We start from the raw sequence: 9,680 nt of genomic DNA, 5'->3' as shown, positions 1-9,680 counted from the left end.
TAGCAGCATAGAAGAGGGTGGGGGTGGGGTGCAATGCAAACAGTCTCGGTTGCCATTTGATTAGCTGTTCAGGAGACTTATGGCTTGGGGGTAGAAGCTGTTTAGAAGCCTCTTGGACCTAGAATTGGCGTAAAGTCACACACTGTGCTGGCTACTGTAAAGGCACACAAACACTATAGCTGGCTGCTGTAAAGTCACACAAACACACTACACCTGGCTACTGTAAAGTCACACACACACACACTTCAGCTGGCTACTGTAAAGTCACACACAAACTATAGCTGGCCTGCTGTAAAGTCACACACAAACTATAGTTGGCCTCTGTAAAGTCACACACACAATATAGCTGGCTACTGTAAAGTCACACACACACTATAGCTGGCCTCTGTAAAGTCACACACACACACACTATAGCTGGCTACTGTAAAGTCACCCACACACTACAGCTGACTACTGTAAAGTCACCCACACACTATAGCTGGCTACTGTAAAGTCACACCCACACACTATAGCTGGCTACTGTAAAGTCACACACACACACACACACACTATAGCTGGGTACTGTAAAGTCTTACATTCACTATAGCTGGCTATTGTAAAGTCACACACTATAGTTGGCTACTGTAAAATCACATACACACACTATAGCTGGCTACTGTAAAGTCACTCACACACACAGACACACGCACATACACACGCACATGCACACACACACACACAGCATTTTCCTGTTTGCTTATGGCTAAATACAGCTCATTCAGTGCAGTCTTAGTGCCAGCATCAGTCTGTGGTGGAATGTAGACAGCTATGAAAAATACAGATGAAAACTCTCTAGGTAGATGTTGTGGTCTACAGCTTATCATGAGATACTCTACCTCAAGCAAGCAAAACCTCAAGACTTCCTTAGATATCGTGCACCAGCGGTTATTTACAAAAATACATAGATCATAGTTTTATTTTCCAAAGATTGCACGTTTGCTATCAGAATTGGAAGGAAGTGGGGGTTTATTCGATCGCCGACAAATTCTCTCCAGTCCGTGGTGAGTAATCGCAGTTCTGATGCACAGAAGTTATTTTCGGTCATAAAAGACGATAGCAGCAACACTATGTACAAAATAAGTTATAAAGATAATTGCCCTATAACGGTGACAAACGGTGCCCACAACCTGTTATGGCCTACATAAAGCTGTCCAAATGGCAGTCCCAACAGCAGTCCCAAAACCTTACCACTGCTACACCTGGCTATCAGAGGAACTGTGTCTGGCAGAGAAACAATTCTTTCAGCCTCATTTCCTGCCTTTAAAAAACAGCAAAGCTGATATGACTGACTTGCTTAAACACATGTAGTGTCTAGAGACAATTGAGATGTACAAACTATGGCATAAGGGGACGACGAGCGCATAAGAGGCAATCCGTAATTTTGATTAAGACATTAAGGCGAGCGAGGACAGATGTAGTCAATAAAACTATTACTTCAGCACTTTTGAACAGGACACTATGTACAGCACAGTACAGTACAGTATTCTCCCTGTTCACCAAGTCAGAACAGTACGATAAACAAAAGGGGCATGTAAGCAGACATTGAAAGCTCTTACAAAATGTTGATGATGACATTTCTTTAAAACAGGCTATAGGCTACATGTACACCACCAAGTCAGAACAGTAGTTAGAATTATGAGGGAAAAGGGATCAAATTATTAGGGTGAGGCTAACAGCTTACTACACAACATACACTTGATATACACTTGATATTACTTTCTTAGTTACAGTATACATATCTCCCTGGCATATAACTTCATTTACGCAGCAGCATACAATACATTTTTGGACTCACCTTGTTGTGCTGTGCTCACTTGAACAGGAAGGTTGTGTGGCTGTCCTTTGAGGCCAAATTTTGTCATCAAACTTTGTCATCAAAGTCTGGCATTCTCTAGATTTATGGTACTTTCAAGACAACAAAGTTGACTCATGATGACATCAGTGACCTTCAGGCCCGAGTTCCCAACTTGAAATTCCAATTTGGATGACCATTCAAAACCTATTTTCCCAATCAGAGCAAAAAAAATCGAGTCCCCAGTTGTCTTGAACTCACTGAAGTCTGAGATTTCCCAGTTCCGAGTTTCCATTTTTTTTGAGCAAGGCAGAAGTCCTGCTGGATTGACAGCATGAGCACCGATTTGTTTTATCTATCATTTCTCTTCTTATTTTCTCTTCATATGACAAGGATTGAAAAGGATTTTCCAGTAGATTGTCGATCAGTCCAATCAAAGCTAGTGTAGATATAACGTAATTAGATTTTGGTTTTCTTTCTTGGACGGGCACTTCTAATGTAACTATGGCAGCACCTAAGTAGCTTGAATATTCGAGCTCTACCTGTAGATTTTGTGGTGACGTAGTGTCCCTATGAGTGACAGAACACTGAGCCAATCGTGGCACAACTAGAGAACATTACCAGCCCCTACGCTCTGTATTTTCAGCTGGCTGCCCAACCACCACAGAAAGCACTGAGCTAAGCTGAAACACCTGCATTTTGGAGCTGCCTTACTTAATAAAGGAAAAAAAGAGACAAAATTTGTATGCGACTTTATTAACTCAATTATTTAGCTCTTTTTTTTAACATTGTTTGCAAACTGATATGTGACAAGTATTAATGCCAAAATAACATGCAAAACAGGCAAACATATTTCTTTTTTTAAGTATAAATGAGTGGGGTTAACCCCCACTGAAGAGAATACACAGTGAATGGCACAAAAAAAGAGTTTTGGACAGAATTGACAACATTTTAAGTATGCATACATTGTGTTTACACAATGACACCGATCAAGTTTTTCTATCCTTACAAAATATTTATTGCTTTTTATAATATTTTTATTTAAAAAATCTTAAATGATTTCAGAATCCCCTTTTAACACAGCCAGCCAGAACTTAAAAAGAACAGGAGATGCATTTCTTGCTTATAAAAAAATAAAGACAGAAACTCCCAGTATGATCTGCAATGTTTTTCTCTACAAACTGGTGTATGTGTTCACCGACAGTCCTTCAGGTGACATCCTTTTAACAAAATACATTTTTTGAGATCGATTGACTCATCATGCCGGCATAGAAGGGTGGCAATTTTACGCTTGGTTGTTGGCTAACAAGACTCCATGCACAAGCAATTCTCAATTAAATTCTGTCTGATTTGCAAGAGCTACTGGCTAAAATGAGGCAACTAAGGTTGCCACGGAGACCGCCTGAATGGTTGCAGGCCTCCCATTGGTGAGGGGGATTGTTTCCTCCCAGCAGGTGAAGGACAGATCTGAAATGAGGACTAAACCCACTATTCACATGGCGAATAGGTTATACCAACATGGAGCAAGGCAAACCTATAGGGGCCACATACTGCTAACTTGTTAACCCAGTCCTGATTCAAGGATGGTGTGTGTGGGATTTTGATGATACATCCCTGTAAGAAGACTTGCTGTGAGGGTCTGAGGGAACCGACGTTCAACAAACCGCATGCTCCCAACACGGATCATTAGTGTCCAAACTTTTGACTGGAACTGTATTTCTTATTGTACCTTACATGTGCTTGCCTTCTAAAACAAGGCCTTTTTCACATGCTTAATTTCACATGGCCTATTCCCTAATCTCATTGACTGTAATACTCTGAAAGATGATTCTCTGTGCTTCCGATCAGTCTTATATTCCACATCCCTGTAAGAAGACTTGCTATGAAGGGCTGAGGGCAACGACGTTCCACAAACCGCATGCTCCCGACATGGATAATTAGAGGATGAATTTCCAGGCCCCAAAAATATACCCTAATTGTTTGGCTAAGGAGATCTGCTTGGCAGTGAGGCTGTGGATCCAGATTGGGATCAGGAAAAGGAGGAAAGAGGCGCTGTTCCATCCCAGTCTGATCCACGGATTACTCAGTTTGGAGCGTCGTGGGTTACGTGGCATAGATATCAGGAACATAAGTCATGGAGAAGAGTTAGAGGAAAAGTGAGGGGAGTAAAACGTGTCCGGAGTAATTAGGTTTTAATTTGAAACATGGGGGTTCAGCGAAGGCACGCAAGCAAAAAGCACCCACGCATGCAGATGCACACTCACAAACTCACAGATCTTTTCTCTTTTTCTCTCACCCTCTCTCCTTCATATCCCTCTATCCCGCTCTCTTGCTCTCACACACACACACACTGTGTGTGCACATAACATGTTTTACTTAATTTTCCACCTGGAATGACAGAATTAGCCAACTTAAAACCAAGTATCTTGGCAACTTACCCCAAGAACACTAAATGAATATACACTGCTCAAAAAAATAAAGGGAACACTTAAACAACACAATGTAACTCCAAGTCAATCACACTTCTGTGAAATCAAAATGTCCACTTAGGAAGCAACACTGATTGACAATACATTTCACATGCTGTTGTGCAAATGGAATAGACAACAGGTGGAAATTATAGGCAATTAGCAAGACACCCCCAATAAAGGAGTGGTTCTGCAGGTGGTGACCACAGACCACTTCTCAGTTCCTATGCTTCCTGGCTGATGTTTTGGTCACTTTTGAATGCTGGCAGTGTTTTCACTCTAGTGGTAGCATGAGACGGAGTCTACAACCCACACAAGTGGCTCAGGTAGTGCAGCTCATCCAGGATGGCACATCAATGCGAGCTGTGGCAAGAAGGTTTGCTGTGTCTGTCAGCGTAGTGTCCAGAGCATGGAGGCGCTACCAGGTGACAGGCCAGTACATCAGGAGACGTGGAGGAGCTTGTCAACCCAGCAGCGTGGAGGGCATCAACCCAGCAGCAGGACCGCTACCTCCGCCTTTGTACAAGGAGGAGCAGGAGGATCACTGCCAGTGCCCTGCAAAATGACCTCCAGCAGGCCAAAAATGTGCATGTGTCTGCTCAAACGGTCAGAAAGACTCCATGAGGGTGGCATGAGGGCCCGACATCCACAGGTGGGGGTTGTGCTTACAGCCCAACACCGTGCAGGACGTTTGGCATTTGCCAGAGAACACCAAGATTGGCAAATTTGCCACTGGCGCCCTGTGCTCTTCACAGATTAAAGCAGGTTCACACTGAGCACGTGGCAGACGTGACAGTCTGGAGACGCCGTGTAGAACGTTCTGCTGCCTGCAACATCATACAGCATGACGGGTTTGGCCGTGGGTCAGTCATGGTGTGGGGTGGCATTTCTTTGGGGGGCCGCACAGCCCTCCATGTGCTCGCCAGAGGTAGCCTGACTGCCTTTAGGTACCGAGATGAGATCCTCAGACCCCTTGTGAGACCATATGCTGGTGCGGTTGGCCCTGGGTTCCTCCTAATGCAAGACAATGCTAAACCTCATGTGGCTGGAGTGTGTCAGCAGTTCCTGCAAGAGGAAGGCATTGATGCTATGGACTGGCCCGCCCGTTCCCCAGACCTGAATCCAATTGAGCACATCTGGGACATCATGTCTCACTCCATCCACCAACGCCACGTTGCACCACAGACTGTCCAGGAGTTTTCGGATGCTTTAGTCCAGGTCTGGGAGGAGATCCCTCAGGAGACCATCCGCCACCTCATCAGGAGCATGCCCAGGCGTTGTAGGGAGGTCATACAGGCACATGGAGGCCACACACACTACTGAGCCTCATTTTGACTTGTTTTAAGGACATTACATCAAAGTTGGATCAGCCTGTGTGGATCAGCCTGTGTAGTGTGGTTTAATTTTGAGTGTGACTCCAAATCCAGACCTCCATGGGTTGATAAATTTGATTTCCATTGATAATTTTTGTGTGATTGTGTTGTCAGCACATTCAACTATGTAAAGAAAAAAGTATTTAATAAGAATATTTCATTCATTCAGATCTAGGATGTGTTATTTTAGTGTTCCCTTTATTTTTTTGAGCAGTGTATATTTCCAATCTTAGCCTATTTCCATCCTGTCTCAAGGGTCTGTAAATGTATGCAAATGTGCAACACATTTCAGAGCAGATTTACTTTTAAAATCTACTCTTTAATTGTTATGCACACACATACATTTATTAAACTGACTGGGTAATTAGACAAGCACTGAGTTGCCTAATTTATACACTAGAGACAATTTATAAATGTACGGTACTCTTGTCTCCAAAGGAGGCGGGTGGGAGGAGCTATAGGAGGACGGGCTCATTTCAATGGCTGGGATGGAATTAATGGAACACACCGTCCCATTAATACCACATACCGTTCCATTAATACCACAGTGTTTGACTCTGTTCCATTAATTCCATCCAAGCAATTACAATGAGCCCGTCCTCCTATAACTCCTTCCACCAGCCTCCTCTGCTAGAGTCATAGTAGTATTAACTAAAAGTTGACAACAAAATAAATAATCAATTTTTCTTCCTAGTTCCAACAATAGGGTGAATGAACTGTTTGTTACTTTAAATAAACCCATGGCTTATACCTCGGCTACTGTAACACACTCAATTCAACTGGACCTGCATTGCAGTATCTATTCTATGTTGTTCGACATCGTCTGAATTAATCTAAATCTCATAGCTGAGGTATAAGGATACAAGGAGTAAAGTGTCTCCTAAAGTAATTTCAAACCAAGGCACAGGCATAAACATAAGATACTTTGCATATGCAACAGACCCTACACAGTAATTGCTACCATCTATCTTGGCATTTAAATTCAACCAGAAAAATATCCCCTCTTCCAATGAATCTCTGTCCTTTTCTTACCTTCTCCCCCAGGACATGACCTAGTTGAATATAAGGGGAGGCTTTGAAGCAAACCTTTCATGAACCCTCTCTCATAATTCCATATGCTTGGAGTCTGAGTTGGCACTATATGTTTTCTGTAAATATGGCAATTCTTCATTGTAAATATTTCTCAGTTAGAACTGCAGTACATCTCCTCTACAGGGTGTGAGATACAGTAGTTACAGTATTCCCATTGCCTTTCTGACATAGTCAAGAGGTGAAACCAGAAACAGTAGATTGTCTCAAACACTTTTCTGTACACTAGTTAGTAGACTGAACAGGGGTACAGTCAAAAATACACTGCCAGCTCAAAACCTTATATACAATACACTGATGAAAACTACTATGCTCTTGTTCACACTCGTTAACTCTGATTTAGAACAGCAACCCCATGAGTCTGCTGTACTGCAGCTCTCCTTAACCAGTGTCCTCAAAGACCTGAGGAGATTCAACTTGATACGCTGTGTTCTTTAGAGCTCTATTTGTTGAAAATATCTGCAATGGGGGAGAGGAGAGGAGGGAGGGGAGAGTTTTCATTCTTGTCTGTCAGCTTGTTGCTCCAGGTATGAATGAGCTAAAATACCTTTCCCATGCAGCGTTGGTGGAAGTGGCGCTCACTGGTGGACTACACTTCACATGCAGAATGCAGACTGGGAGACTACATTTCACACGCAGAATGCAGACTGGGAGACTACACTTCACACGCAGAATGCAGACTGGGAGACTACACTTCACACGCAGAATGCAGACTGGGAGACTACATGGTTGTGTTCAATAGGCAGCAAACAGAATAAAACTGAGTAAAATGGGGAATTACCTGGACTTGTCCAATGACAAATTCAAACGTTCTTATTATGTTGAATGCACCCTAATGAACACGCCCCAGAATTACCCCTGACCTTTAACCCCTACATGGGCAATGACCCAACAGGTTCAATAGCACAGATGGTATATGGAGGGGAGCTTGCCAATCAGAGTAACTGTTAGAATTTTATATTTGGTTTGGTACCACCACCAGCGTAGCTATGAAAATGTATTCAAACATTCCCTACAGGCACCCAAATAATGATTCTCAACATTTTACCAGCATGTAACCTCTAATTTTGAAATGCCATTCTCTCTGCATTTCAACTCAATTTGAATTAGGAACTAATCATTTCACAGCAGAAAATGCCGGGAGCTGAATCTGTGTTAATTTCCTTAGTTTGTGGCATTTTGCTTGCCGGGTCAAGGCCGATAGCCGGGACAAGCTGTGTTTGCACACTGGCATTGCCAGTGCAGCGGGACTAACCTGTACCCCCGCACATTGACTCGGTACAGGTGTCCCCTGTATATACTGTAGCCTCGTTATTGTTATGCAGTTTTCTTGTGTTACTTTTTTATTTTATTTGATTACTTTAGTTAATTCAGTAAATATTTTCTTAACTCTAACTCTTGAACTGCATTGTTGGTTAAGGGCTCGTAAGTAATAATTTCACTGTATAGTCTACACCTGTTTTATTCGGCACATGTGACAAATACATTTAGATTTTATTTGGTTTGTGTAATTAAAATATACTGTTGCTTAGTGTGGAGACCGAGTATAGTGTGTCCATTTCAGAGTGAGTTCAAGAAACACAAGATGCAAGTCTAGTTTTTGCTCCTCTCTCACGAGGAGTGAGCTTTTGAATGGTCACCCACGAGGAACACTGAGGATAAACAATGTCCGTCAAAAGTGGGGTTAATAGGACATGAAGTAGGCTTACTGGGCATTGATACTTAGTAGTCAAGTCTGGAGATGTACTACGGTAGCAATGACGCAATCATAATCAAGACAGTTGTTTTCATAAACATTATGATACACTGTGAAATCCTATTTGAGTAATATGCTAGTGGTAAAGGTGAACAGTATGACATAATTGCACAATGAAGCTGTGAGGTTTGAAAATGGTTAATTAAAAGATCACCTTTAGCAAAAAAGCAGCATTCGAAGTACTGCCTGTACATTATCCGTTTTACACTGCTGCCCATTACAAAACAAAAGATTTGTTCTTATCTGTAGTGCAGAAAATTACTCATTGTTTAAAAAGTGCACATTTCTGGCTTTTTAAGACCCACATCTGTTGGGAAGTGCTGACTTCCAAAGCCAGGACTGGGAGGGGGGACTGGGAACTATGCATAATTCAGTAGGAGGAGCCATGAGGTCAGCCCATTAAGGCAAGATAATGTGGCCAGATCCGGACTGCTGCTGGGACTGCAGTGACAAACATAGAAGGATAGTGCTTTTTTGCTAATATTCATTAGTGTGTGCTTTTGGTGTGTGTGTATGTGAACATGTGCTGCAATATTTCGCTTTCTCCACTTTTAATATTCCTTGGCTGGCATAGCTAAAGTCTCCCTAAACCTCCCTTCCACCAAGGCCACAGCAGCCTGCAGGGTTACTGGGGCCAGCTGTGAATCTGTCACTCCACAATCGGCTTTAATTTCACACCTTCTCTCCATCAGGCGTTAATCCGACCAGGGACAGTGGCGTGGTGCACAGCAGTCTACTCTCCCAGCCTCCGAGGAAGAGGGAGGGTGCAACTTTCAGTACCCATATGATACGATAATGACATGGTGATGGTAGAGTAGATACATAGATATTGTTTTCTCTCGAAAAATGCCAAATAAAATAGAGTAGACCAAAAGAATATGCACATTTTTGGACCAAATATTAACAATCTTGTAAGATTGAGATTATTCTAAAAAGTAACCTACAGTCTGTTTCAAGGCTCCTCCCTCCGTGAATAGTGGGGGACTCTAGAAACCGGACCGCAACCCTCACAGACAGTTGGAGGAGACAGATAATGGCTACACACTGACAACAGATGGATTTAAAACCTCTTCCCGAGTATCCGGGGTAAATTGTGGACGTGTTGATGAATCGATACAGGAGACCAAGTTGAAACACTGGACAGGGTGGATCAGGTATAGTAA

Source organism: Oncorhynchus tshawytscha, linkage group LG13 (genome assembly GCF_018296145.1).
Source record: "Oncorhynchus tshawytscha isolate Ot180627B linkage group LG13, Otsh_v2.0, whole genome shotgun sequence".
NCBI lineage: Eukaryota > Metazoa > Chordata > Actinopteri > Salmoniformes > Salmonidae > Oncorhynchus > Oncorhynchus tshawytscha.
The sequence above is the reverse complement of the archived record's forward strand: the minus strand, read 5'-3'. Positions refer to the sequence as shown.